The sequence below is a fragment of the Schistocerca nitens genome, chromosome 5 (genome assembly GCF_023898315.1).
Source record: "Schistocerca nitens isolate TAMUIC-IGC-003100 chromosome 5, iqSchNite1.1, whole genome shotgun sequence".
Taxonomy (NCBI): domain Eukaryota; kingdom Metazoa; phylum Arthropoda; class Insecta; order Orthoptera; family Acrididae; genus Schistocerca; species Schistocerca nitens.
The window spans coordinates 863,623,443-863,637,828 of NC_064618.1; the positions used below are offsets into that span (position 1 = coordinate 863,623,443).

At 42.9% G+C, this 14,386-nt stretch overlaps 1 protein-coding gene across 1 annotated transcript in view; it reads right to left on the bottom strand.

The window, feature by feature from the left end:
- LOC126260768 (probable cytochrome P450 4aa1) overlaps positions 1-14,386 on the bottom strand; it is a 255,821-nt gene that overhangs the window by 37,540 nt on the left and 203,895 nt on the right. The gene's annotated exons all lie outside the window — the stretch shown is intronic.

Sequence of the window (14,386 nt, forward strand, 5' to 3'; positions counted from 1 at the left end):
TCAGGTCCAAATTGTATACCGATTAGGTTCCTTTCAGATTACGCTGATACAATAGCTCCCTACTTAGCAATCATATACAATCGCTCGCTCACCGATAGATCTGTACCTACAGATTGAAAAATTGCACAGGTCGCACCAGTGTTTAAGAAGGGTAGTAGGAGTAAACCATCGAACTACAGACCTATATCATTGACGTCGGTTTGCAGTAGGGTTTAGGGGCATATACTGTATTCAAACATTATGAATCACCTCGAAGGGGACGATCTATTGATACGTAATCAGCATGGTTTCAGAAAACATCGTTCTTGTGCAACGCAGCTAGCTCTTTATTCGCACGAAGTAATGGCCGCTATCGACAGGGGATCTCAAGTTGATTCCATATTTCTGGATTTCCGGAAAACTTTTGACACCGTTCCTCACAAGCAACTTCTAATCAAGCTGCGGGCCTATGGGGTATCGTCTCAGTTGTGCGACTAGATTCGTGATTTACTGTCAGGAAGGTCGCAGTTCGTAGTAATAGACGGCAAATCATCGAGTAAAACTGAAGTGATATCAGGTGTTCCCCAGGGAAGCGTCCTGGGACCTCTGCTGTTGCTGATCTATATAAATGACCTGGGTGATAATCTGAGTAGTTCTCTTAGGTTGTTCGCAGATGATGCTGTAATTTACCGTCTAGTAAGGTCATCCGAAGACCAGTATCAGTTGCAAAGCGATTTAGAAAAGATTGCTATATGGTGTGGCAGGTGACAGTTGACGCTAAATAACGAAACGTGTGTGGTGATCCACATGAGTTCCAAAAGAAATCCGTTGGAATTCGATTACTCGATAAATAGTACAATTCTCAAGGCTGTAAATTCAACTAAGTACCTGGGTGTTAAAATCACGAACAGTCAGTTGGTAAGACCACATAGATAATATTGTGGGGAAGGCGAGCCAAAGGTTGCGTTTCATTGGCAGGACACTTAGAAGATGCAACAAGTCCACTAAAGAGACAGCTTACACCACACTCGTTCGTCCTCTGTTAGAATATTGCTGCGCGGTGTGGGATCCTTACCAGGTGGGATTGACGGAGGACATCGAAAGGGTGCAAAAAACGGCAGCTCGTTTTGTATTATCACGTAATAGGGGAGAGAGTGTGGCAGATATGGGATGGAAGTCATTAAAGCAAAGACGTTTTTCGTCGCGGCGAGATTTCAGTCACCAACTTTCTCTTCCGAATGCGAAAATATTTTGTTGAGCCCAACCTACATAGGTAGGAATGATCATCTAAATAAAATAAGAGAAATGAGAGCTCGAACAGAAAGGTTTAGGTGTTCGTTTTTCCCGCGCGCTGTTCGGGAGTGGAATGGTAGAGAGATAGTATGATTGTGGTTTGATGAACCCTCTGCCAAGCACTTAAATGTGAATTGCAGAGTAGTCATGTAGATGTAGATGTAGATGTATTTAATCGATGTGACTGTGTCAAGCGCTACACTACTAATGGAGTATTCAAACATTACAGGATTCTTTTTCCTATTCATCTGCATTAATTTACATTTATCTATATTTAGATTTAGCTGCCATTCTTTACACCAATCACAAATCCTGTCAAAGTCATCTTGTATCCTCCTACAGCCACTCAACGACGACACCTTCCCGTACACCAAAGCATCATCAGCAAACAGTCGCACATTGCTATCCACCGTATCCAAAAGATCATTTATGTAGATAGAAAACGACAGCGGACCTACCACATTTCCCTGGGGCACTCCAGATGATACCCTCACCTCCGATGAACACTCACCATCGAGGACAAAGTACTGGGTTCTATTACTTAAGAAGTCTTCGAGCCACTGACATACTTGGGAACCAATCCCATATGCTCGTACCTTAGTTAGGAGTTTGCAGTGGGGCACCGAGTCAAACGCTTTCCGGAAGTCAAGGAATATGGCATCCGTCTGATACCCTTCATCCACGGTTCGCAAGATATCATGTGGAAAAAGGGCGAGTTGCGTTTCGCAGGAGCGATGCATTCTAAAGCCGTGCTGATGCATAGACAGCAACTTCTCTGTCTCAAGGAAATTCATTATATTCGAAGTGAGAATATGTTCGAGAATCCTGCAACAAACCAATGTTAAGGATATTGGTCTCTAATTCTTCTGACCCCTGACCTACATGTAGGAAGAACTCCAACCGTGATCCAGGCACCACAGCGGCCAGCATTCAGTCACTGGTATCCGTGAATATCTACTTGACACAGCGAACTATTTGACCACCACTCGCCTACCTGAGTAGGAAAGTGATGATCGAAATGATCGCTGTGTCGTGTGGAAATCTCAGGATACCAGTCACTGAATGCTGGCCTCTATCTTGGCAGTACCAGAGTTGGGATTCTTCCTACACGAAGGTCAGGCATTCTGAAGATGGCGTAATGTAGCGCTGAAACTTGTGAGGTAATGGGCGGATTGTGACGCCCTGAAAATATTCTAAGTTCGGAGTTGGCGTGGCCGCTCGGCTAACCGGGGCCCGGCAGCAAACACGTGGTGCCGAACGTAGTCGGACGAGAGGGGTGGCCCCAGCGCGTGGTCCAGCCACGTGGATGGGAATTCCATTGTGACGCTGTGTCGATGAAGGAGGCACTCTGGGAGTGCCAAAGATGGCGGACTTAGTGAAACCTTCATGGCAGACATTTCAGAGTTCGTATGGAAATTAATAGTAGCCAGATGAATCATGATACCTCAAAAAGAAACGTATTTGCATGACGATTCTGATGGTGTAATCAGCTTTTAGATATATTTATTACTTTAAAGTTTAGTATCTGACGATAAATTATACAAATAACACCCAGCAACAAGTTTCCAAAATCTAAACGGTTGATCCGATTTCATCGATGTACGTGTCTTTAGAAAGCTATTAGTGTAAACCTAAATTGCTATGAATTGCAGGCATGTAACTTAAATAGTACATGAGTTATTGCAGGTCAAAGTGGCCGATTACTATCGATTGCGTCAGGCCATAAGTACTCCACAGTTACACGAAGAAACGGTAGCAGCACACTTATAAATATATTTATTCATCTATGTGTTTATGTCCGATATATACTATTCATCAAGAAATTGGTTAAATATTTACTGTGTTTTGTAAAGTATGGAGACATTAGGCTACTGGCCTACCTTTTGTTGCTATTCCTTTGATATATGTTTATTTAATTTGTTTATGTATTTAATAATGTGTGTTAGAGCGTGTTTATCGATCAGCCGTAGGAATATTTATTAAATTTCGAGTTATTTAAACGTAAATCCAGTATTTCTTGCGTGTTTCAATATGTTTGTGAGTGTACGTTGGCATGGAGACATGGAGGGAGCGCTCTAGCCAATCACAGCGCTCGTTACTAAGAGAGACGTATGGAGGATGGGGAGGAGCATCGTTTCCGGAGAGGACACGGGGAGTTGTGGAGTACAGCACAGGACACGGAAAGTGCCGGACGTGAGGGCGCGACATACAGTCGCGAGAAGGACTTCGTGTGGAGCGGTTTGCGCGTGGTCGCGAGAGATAGAAATACTTCGGGGTGCGCACTTGTGAACTTGTGAGATTTCCGAGGTTTCTACAGTGAAGACGTAGTATACTTTTAGAAGTGAATATCTCGCGAGCTATGTTGTCGTTCACAACTAATTACGTGCAGTAGCAGTCTATTGTTTCCCTGTTATTCAACTAATATTTTATTTAGTTGCTGGACCAGCGACACCAATAAGTGTTTTGCAGAAATATACCGCATTCTCAAAAGTACTTCTACTATCGTACTCATCATTTAAAGTCGTTAAGATAGTACTTGCAGATTTTATTTAATTGCAATCTTTCATTTATAAATTTATATGTTACATTCATAATTCGCAATTGCCGAGTGATAGAAATCTTCAACCATTCGATTGATGTTTGTGTTCTTATCGTATACTGTAGACTAAGCAGTATTTGGCCTGTAATGCGGCAACTATGTATCCCAGCCCCTAGACAACGAAACCAGCCAAAACTTTTAATGTTGCAACTCTAAGTCGGAGGATACGTGGTTTGGAGGGCCATCACACCCCATTTCATTATTTTGAAAGCCCGCCAACTGGTTGCTCAAACGAAACAGCAACTGGAAATTTAGACGGCTGAGCGTCTTTTGATTCGACGTTTTATATTGAAAAGACGAGATCCCGCAACCATCTGTATGATGGTGGACTTACAGAGACTTGATCACAATTAGCTGTCAGCCTGGAGAAACTACACGTTAAGATATAGTTCACTTATGTTATATAAGATAACACCCCACTCTATATTCGGCACCTTGACACTGGTAAATCCGGTGGTGTGACGGTTTGGTGCCCGACCCGCTAGTAACGGCATTCAAAATATTTCATCACCGGAATTGGTCGACAAGTGGACTAGACCATGTAACTGAGGGCTGAGTCCATTGCAGAAGGAGTATCCGACCACGCGTCGGATTCCACTGTATACCACCTAACATCGAGACTGGCCGTTTATACAACAAAAATAAGACATATTTAGAAGTAAAATTAACCTGTATGTTTCTCGAGGAAGTATGAAAAGACTGTTTGCGCTGTCTACGGCAAGATAGATTTAAGTATCAACACAAAAAATTAAACTGCCATCATGATTTTTATCTTTATTTCCACTTAAATGTCGTCAGTCTTGGTACACATTGAAACCGTGGCGCCACGGTAACCTAGCACGTCCCAGAAAAGCGAAACAAAATGGCGCACCAGTCTGACAAACTGGACACGTGTTCCGCCACTTCGTCTTCACTCCTCTACCGGCGTGATACGATACTGTGGCGGGAGGATTTCGGTGTCTGTCACGATAGCAGACGTGTGCCTACGAATAAGAAGAAATTTAATTACGTGATTTTCTCTTTCGAGGTCATACTTAAAACTGTATATCTACATGAAACTTCCTGGCGGATTAAAACTATGTGCCGCTCTGAGAAGCGAACTCGAGACCTTTGGTTTCGGCGGGCAAGTGATTTACCAAACGAGGTATCCAATAGCGACTCACGATCCGTCCTCACAGCTTTACTTCCGGCAGTACCTCGTCTCCTAGCTTCCCAACTTCACTCAAGTGCGGCACACAGTTTTCATCTGCTACAAATTTCATATCGACGTGCAGCCGCTGCAGGGTGAAAATTTGTGTCTCGAGACATTACCCAGGCATGTCTCCACTATAAGCACTCCCAAAGGAGCACTAGCCCGTCAAGTTTCGCGTGAGAACTTCTGTATGTTGAGAAGCTAGGAGACGATTTAATGTAGCTGGAGGCACACACGCCAGCGCGAGGCAACTGTCGCGAGTTCGAGGCTCGGTTCGGCACACAGTTTTTATCTGCCAGGAAGTTTCGTACCAGCGCACACTCTGCCGCAGAGTGGAAAATTCATTGTGTATAGCTACACCTCGCATGAACGGCCTGGCGAATAACGTCCAGTCCTCCCTGAAGTTGCCAGGGGACCATACAGCGACAAACAGAGATGGTAATATTTTCAGAACATCGTTGTGCAACGGAAGAAGCAAAGCAGATGTTCAACGCTTCGTTCAATGACTGGAAGTTAACCCTCAAAAAATGTAACATAATGCACGTAAATAGGACAAAATATTCGAAATTTTTTCACTGCTTCATGGACAGTCGGCAACCAATCGTTGAACACGATAGTTTCGGCAGCCGTTGATGCAATATCAGTCAATATATGGCCATTTCCGTTCGTGTTCCATTCGCAAATGCAGCGAGGATAAAACGACTGCCTATATGTCTCCGTAGAAGCCCACATTTCGCTTATCTTTTCTTCATGGTCCTTACTTGAAGTGTACGTCGGTGGCAGCAGAATGATTACGCAGTCATCTGCAAATTTCCTCAGTAGTGTTTCGCGAGAAGAATGTCGCCTTCCCTCCTGGAATTCCCATTTGAGTTCATGAAGCATCTCTGTAATACTCGCGTGTTGGTCTAATCTGCTGGTAACAACTCTAGTTGCACGTCTCTGAATTGCCTCCAACTAGAGCGGATCCCAAAGCCTCTGGCAGTACTTAAGAATGGCTCTCACTAGTACTATCTACGCATTTTGCTCCAACTCCCCCAATTAACCGAAGTCCACCATTTGACTTTCCTATTACCTTCTTACACCAACCACTAACTTTCATTTATAGAGAGATGGCAGAAGCTATCTACAAGCGCAGGCTCTGACACTGCTTTTCTCAATAACAAAGCTCTTCCTCACTCTATTGTTCCCACCATCGAGATAATGGGGATAGGGGACATGGCTCATACAGGGCACCTTAAATTTTCACCTTAATTGCCTGCGAAGATACCTCGAGTTTCTTTTGAAAAGTTGCTCCCGAACGAGCAGTTGACACGAGCGGCCTAATTGCGAAGATGTTGCTCGTATTTTAGGTAATTGGGCAATCAAAAACATCACCTCGATGTAGTCATAGGGCCCGCATCTCGTGGTCGTGCGGTAGCGTTCTCGCTTCCCACGCCCGGGTTCCCGGGTTCGATTCCCGGCGGGGTCAGGGATTTTCTCTGCCTCGTGATGGCTGGGTGTTGTGTGCTGTCCTTGGGTTAGTTAGGTTTAAGTAGTTCTAAGTTCTAGGGGACTTATGACCACAGCAGTTGAGTCCCATAGTGCTCAGAGCCATTTGAACCATTTTTTTTGTAGTCATAGGGCCGAGCTGGGCACGTCAGCTTTCATGCCGAGCACCTAAATCGCTGCATATAATAATCTGTAGCTGTGATCCTGCAGTCAAATAGTCTATGCATTGGCAAGAATTGCGAATTAATAAAATTTACAAAAATGTAAGTTAAAGGACAAATTAATAATTTTATAAAAATGGTTCTGTTCTAACGCCTGTAACGATAGAGGATTATGTTGAAAAATGATTATTCAAGAAAAGACATATCAAATAAACTGACAATGGTCCCATGATATCCGTTTAAAATACAGACAGAAAATGCCCTAATTAAATGCGGTAAAGTTACGTTGTGAACGTTGCGTGATTGATAGCAGAATTCCAAAACTAAAGTCATAAAAGATACGCAAAAACTAAGTCGATTCGTGATCACACTGCACGAAGTATTCACTAGTGCACATAATTTTTGCTTTCATATGGAGGTGACTTTTTTTGCTAGCAAATGATACTGCTTCGACTGTAGCTACCTGTTTTTTTGTTGTCCTATATCCGTTCACAGCGGAAAATAGCTGTCGGTCGTATTAATTCAGCACCTGTCCTACATATTCATGTGGCCAATTACCGAGTTTAAATCTGGTAACTGTTTCAGAGTAACAGTGTTTCTTACTGATCTCCTGATTGTTTATGAGCCTCCTTAGCTTACTCAAAGCAGCGATAAATTTAATTTGTGCTCTAAACAGTGCCACAAGGTTATTCTGCCCACGTTTTATCCACTGGCTGGTTAATGAAAATCGCACTTCTACATCTACACCTACATCCATACTCCGCAAGCCACCTGACGGTGTGTGGCGGAGGGTACCTTGAGTACCTCTATCGGTTCTCCCTTCTATTCCAGTCTCGTATTGTTCGTGGAAAGAAGGATTGTCGGTATGCCGCTGTGTGGGCCCTAATCTCTATGATTTTATCCCCATGGTCTCTTCGCGAAATATACGTAGGAGGGAGCAATATACTGCTTGACTCCTCGACACTTCAACAATAGCCCATACCGAACTACTGAGCGTCTCTCCTGCAGAGTCTTCCACTAGAGTTTATCTATCATCTACGTAACGCTTTCGCGATTACTAAATGATCCTGTAACGAAGCGCGCTGCTCTCCGTTGGATCTTCTCTATCTCTTCTATCAACCCTATCTGGTACGGATCCCACACTGCTGAGCAATATTCAAGCAGAGGGCGAACAAGCGTACTGTAACCTACTTCCTTTGTTTTCGGATTGCATTTCCTTAGGATTCTTCCAATGCATCTCAGTCTGGCATCTGCTTTACCGACGATCAACTTTATATGATCATTCCATTTTAAATCACTCCTAATGCGTACTCCCAGATAATTTATGGAATTAACAGCTTGCAGTTGCTGACCTGCTATATTTTAGCTAAATGATAAGGGATCTTTCTTTCTATGTATTCGCAGCACATTACACTTGTCTACATTGAAATTCAATTGCCATTCCCTGCACCATGCGTCAATTCGCTGCAGATCCTTCTGCATTTCAGTACAATTTTCCATTGTTACAACCTCTCGATATACCACAGCATCATCCGCAAAAAGCCTCAGTGAACTTCCGATGTCCTCCACAAGGACAGTTATGTATATTGTGAATAGCATCGGTCCTACGACACTCCCCCTGCGGCACACCTGAAATCACTCTTATTTCGGAAGACTTCTCTCCGTTGAGAATGACATGCTGCGTTCTGTTATCTAGGAACTCTTCAATCCAATCACACAATTGTTCTGATAGTCCATATGCTCTCACTTTGTTCATTAAACGACTGTGGGGAACTGTATCGAACGCCTTGCGGAAGCCAAGAAACACGGCATCTACCTGTGAACCCGTGTCTATGGACGGCCCTCTGAGTCTCTTGGACGAATAGCGCTTGACGTCTTACCATTCATGCAGTCCAAAAACCAAAAAGAAGTCACTGACTGAGGATATCATAGCAGACGTTCATGTTCGAGTATTTAAATGTAGTAAGACACCTCGCTGTTTCGTAATTAATTTTGAATTTTACTTCATGAATTTACTGTGCTATTACATTTAATGGGCCATCTAATGTTTGCAAGTTATCCAGTTACATTCCTGTTTAATGGTTTCCTCTAACGTACCACTGAATCAAAGTCTGCAGCTAGCTGTTACGTTAAAGTGATCTTTCTTGAGGGAAACCGGTATTCAATACTGCATTCACCTCGCTTACTGCTAATTATAGTTTTTTTCATGCAGAAGTTGCACTACAAGCCGGAAAGGCTGGTTCCATATTCATTGCTTCACCCTGCAGTTGGGAGTTCAGTAATATATATGCTCTGAGAAAAGTAAGCGTACATATGACAGATTGTAAATTGTTGCTCTTTCTCCTGTAAGATGTATAAAAGTATTGAAACCAGTGCATTACATAATGCTGGCAGATTTTATAGTAAATAGACGTTACTCGTCACACCCACAAATCAGTAGCAGAAAGATGTGCAGCTATTAGGAAAATGTGGAGCGTTGTATTGAGACTGATGTTACTAACAACAACTAACAGACAACACGAGTTGTTGTTATTTGGATTGCCTACGAAGTGCGGAGTGTAAAGCGATTTCCTGTGGCAATATAAACTATCCTTAACAGATTGTTCTTAGTAACAGATACAGTCGTACTCGTGTTTGTTACGATGCTTAAAAACAATAGTGAGCTTCATTTGCAATCCGTTCCAAGTGTAAGTTTTTCTATAACGAGAATTCTGCAGTTATCGTCTCCTCAAGCGTACAGCAACTAACTGTTTCCCCATTTTTTACGGATCTTATCCAAGTACGTGATTGAGGTTTGTATATTTTTAATACGTACATCTAAATTATAACATATTTACTTTTGTTTAGGTATATGGTTTATTGTAATTGACCCAATTCCTGCGAGACACTTCAACACAATATGCAGCGGTCCTTTGAAACTTTTGTTACCGAAGCCCAGATGAATCACATACCAAATTTTTCGAATTACTTATTGCTCGATATAGTGTTACACAACTAGGTTTTGCTTAAACACCAGCAGCTCACACAAAGACTTTCGTTATCAAGTTTGGTACCATGACATTACGAACACAACGAAAGTATGTGCATACTAATTTTTACGAGTGAATTCCATTACAGTTTCACTTAGCTAGAGCAGTTACTTGTTTGTGGATCTTTGTTTTTATGTTACTATTATTAGTTAGTGAAAAAATTTAGTGATGAAGTTACTTTTAAAATGAAATGGCAACAGTGGTCTTTGAAATTATCAGAGAGCGCAGCTAAATCGTTACGGAAAGTCACCGTGTAGGACAACTGCTTACAAGTGTGGAGAAAGTAACATTTGCAAGGGAAGCATACCTCGTAACGGATTCTGATCCTTCGTCGTGAAATGTTGTAATAGCAGCAAGTTACCCCAGTGAAACGTTTTTAAGCTCGCCGGTGTCGGTTTGTACATCGTTTGAGCAAGACCTCATCTCGCTAGTAACGATTTTAGCTAAACGTCGCTTGTTTTAAAATAAGACCAACCTGTTCAAAAGACAGAATCGACACGAGAGAGTAGTACATGGAAGGCAGAAACACTGTGCTCCATCTTACAGCGTTATTGTTTCAAATACGAGAATTCTCGCTAGAAACGTGTGCTGAACATTAAAACATGATATCATGGTTCACATTAATTGACTAGCATCTCCAGAGAACAATAAAATCTGGTGAATTTTGAAACAGAAAGACATAGTCTAATGCGAAAATTAGCATACAAAATGGGAGAAAATGTTTGCTTTGCCTAGGAACAGTAAACGCTTCAGCATCTCGAAAATGAACAACCGACTCAAAGTTGTTATTAGTAGAGCAGTGCACAGTTATTATTGCGTCACGTTGGGTATAGAAACAGTGGTATGAAGAGCAGAGATGGAAGACAGATTTCGCTGTTGAATGCTGCAAAGCAGGTAAGACGTGTAAGGCAGTTAATCTCCAGTTAAAGCGCCAGTACAGCAGGAAACGACAATTATGGCCTAATACCATTTCAACCAAACCGAAAACTTCTCTAACCGGGCAGCAGTATTTGGGGGAGACTGCAGTAAATCAACACGATGCACGTAAATGTATTTTGACTGAGGCAACGCTGAGATCTAATCCATAAAGACTCCTGTTGAGCACCACTTTTCAAGATAATGTTGTAACAAACTTTTAGTTTCTTTCCGTTATATTATGTATCGTAAACAAGTGATATGATACAATCGACCCCTACTGTATTACTTTTCAGTTAAAGTTCACTCGGTCCTGGGCATCACGGACTCAATCGCTGTTATAAATGTGCAAGATTGCATCGATATTCCCCGACTGATTCATTCAAATGAGGTGTTCTCATGGAAGATTCATTGCCGCAGTCACGGCTTCGGCTGATTATCATGAACGGGAAAGTGAAGAATTTGTCCCTCATGCGAATGCAAATGGAAACAGCGACGGCCACTGGTGGCGAGCGGTATTTGCATGAATCCGAAGGCGACTGAAGGTGAAAACACTTGGTTCCAGAACGAATACTTCACTCTCCGGCGAAGTACGCACAGAAACAAACCTCGCTGATACTCTGAAACAACTCTAGACTGCCACTCGAATCATTATCGTATTTGGTACTAGACGAAAATAACCGTAACGCCAGCCACACACAAAAACCGAAAATTATGGACGAAGGGTAACAAGAAGCTAACGTATTTCTAGTCTGACGAAAAGTATTTGGCACCGCATCTACCTACAGACTGATGTTAATGACAACTACAACGCAGTGTATAAAATCAAAAAAATTAAAAACACCCCAACGACTCAAAGAACGATTTTTTCTTAAATTTCGGAACCTATTACGTAGCTGCTCATTGAAAACAAATGAAACAAAAGGAGTTGCAAAAGAGGGTAATAACACCACCCTCCTATATAAAAAAAATCAGTTAGATGGCATTAACTAAAATCACAGATTGTTTGCTGTCGTCGTAATTTCAGGTAGCAAAGTATCCTCTTTTACTAACTGCTTCGAAATCCTGGAAGACTAATGAAAAATATTTAGCTAGTGTAACGTGAGGCGAATTGCGTTAAAAGTAGAGAAATGAAGAAACATTTGCATAAGGAAGAAGAAATGCCCAGAATTATTTTGAGAAGAAATATCAAAAAAGGAGGGAAAATATTCTTGCTTAGTTACAATGGCAGGAAAAAGTCTGAGGAGCCAATATAAAACATTTAGCTCTGGGGACGAATATATTTAGATCAAATGGGTAAATTTTAAAACATTGTACAACAGACTTTAGACCAGCACGTAGCAAGGAAGAATGTGAGTGATGGGAAGAAACAGCATGGCTGAGTAGGCGTGTTGCAAAGTTGCAACAAAATCAGACACATTTTTCACATATATCAGGAAAGCCAAAGATATGATGACAATCAAAGGCTGAATGAAGCCAAAAAGGGGGTAAAGAGAGAAATGTGGGAAGCATTCAATGAATTCTAAATCAAATTTTGATTGCCAGAGGTGTGCTTAGATTCACTGCTTCCTATGACGTAGAGCTCAACATGCCGTTTTTAGCGGGACGAAAATAACAGATGAGTAAGTAACTCCAGGTGTACAAAGATGTGTCATGCGCTGTCATTTTGTACAACATGTCCGAAAGAACAGACACCACGCATCCATATAGTTGATTCGCTTCGATGGACAACGAGTCCGCCACCTTCAGTGCGGATGCACAATAACGTCCGACCTCCTGCTGGAACCTCAAAGTAGCGAGCATGGAGCACATGGACAGGGACTGCTAATGGGTGGCGGTAGGTGGGAATTTGTATCGGCCGAGACAGTCCGAGCAGTTGCGATAAACACTGTGTCCCGGGTGGCTTTGTGAGTAACGCAACTATATAGTGAGCTGGAGATCCCGGGTTCGAATCCTGGTCCGAAACGTGTTATCAGTCGTCGTCACCGATTCTGTATAAAGTGCCGATGCAGTCGACATCAATAGTCCCTTTCATTTCCTTTCTCCCCCCTCCACCTTCAATTTACACACATTTAAATCTACATGTACGTGGATACTCTGCAAGTAAGACTTAATTGCCTGGCAGAGGGTTCATCGAACCACCCTCACAGTAATTCTCTATTATTCCAATCTCGAACAGAGGGCGGATGGAAACAAATACCTATATCTTCCCGTGCGAGATCTCACTTCCCTTATCTTACGACGGCTATTTGGAAAGTAAGGTCTGATTGGTCGCCATATGTAAATCATTGTGAAAATCAAGAATGTGTTGTCTGGAACAGTAAGCTACACCTTCCAGCTACTTCTATACATAGCCACCACTCTGACTTAGACATTTGTCGTAGCAAGACATTTGTTGTACCAAGTTTCCAATACTCTCGTCACAGAAAACAGCCGCCTGCGCTTTTCACCAATTCTCTGCGCTGGTCGGTAGTTTGTTGTCCGTGCCAAAAAGTTGTGTTCGTAGCTAGCGGTCCATCTGGAAAGAGATGAAAATCAGAGGCAGCCAATCCGGGCTGAGTGGTGGGCGGTCGAACACTTCCCATTGGAACCGCTGCAGGAGCGTCTTCGTTGCCCCTGCAGCGTGTGGCTGAGAAGTGTCATGAAGAAGGAAATGCAGGACAGTTACGTCATGGGGGTTGCGTGAAATCAGGCGAAATCTCTCGGAAAGCATGCATACTTGGCGGGAGACACTATTTTCAAGGCATCTTTACGCGCTCGCTGTGCTTTCAGAACTGAGAAGAGCGATATGACCCGATTGATGGGCGTGCTAGAGACACTGTGCAGAGCTTCATCGGATTTTCACTGTGGTTTCCATTTCGTGCCCAATCGGACCTTACTTTCCGAACAGCGCTCGTATTATGATGATGGTTACTTCCGACGTAAGTTGACGTCAATAAAATACGGGGCTATTACAAATGATTGAAGCGATTTCATAAATTCACTGTAGCTCCATTCATTGACATATGGTCACGACACACTACAGATACGTAGAAAAACTCATAAAGTTTTGTTCGGCTGAAGCCGCACTTCGGGTTTCTGCCGCCAGAGCGCTCGAGAGCGCAGTGAGACAAAATGGCGACAGGAGCCGAGAAAGCGTATGTCGTGCTTGAAATGCACTCACATCAGTCAGTCATAACAGTGCAACGACACTTCAGGACGAAGTTCAACAAAGATCCACCAACTGCTAACTCCATTCGGCGATGGTATGCGCAGTTTAAAGCTTCTGGATGCCTCTGTAATGGGAAATCAACGGGTCGGCCTGCAGTGAGCGAAGAAACGGTTGAACGCGTGCGGGCAAGTTTCACGCGTAGCCCGCGGCAGTCGACGAATAAAGCAAGCAGGGAGCTAAACGTACCACAGCCGACGGTTTGGAAATTCTTACGGAAAAGGCTAAAGCAGAAGCCTTACCGTTTACAATTGCTACAAGCCCTGACACCCGATGACAAAGTCAAACGCTTTGAATTTTCGGCGCCGTTGCAACAGCTCATGGAAGAGGATGCGTTCAGCGCGAAACTTGTTTTCAGCGATGAAGCAACATTTTTTCTTAATGGTGAAGTGAACAGACACAATGTGCGAATCTGGGCGGTAGAGAACCCTCACGCATTCGTGCAGCAAATTCGCAATTCACCAAAAGTTAACGTGTTTTGTGCAATCTCACGGTTTAAAGTTTACGGCCCCTTTTTCTTCT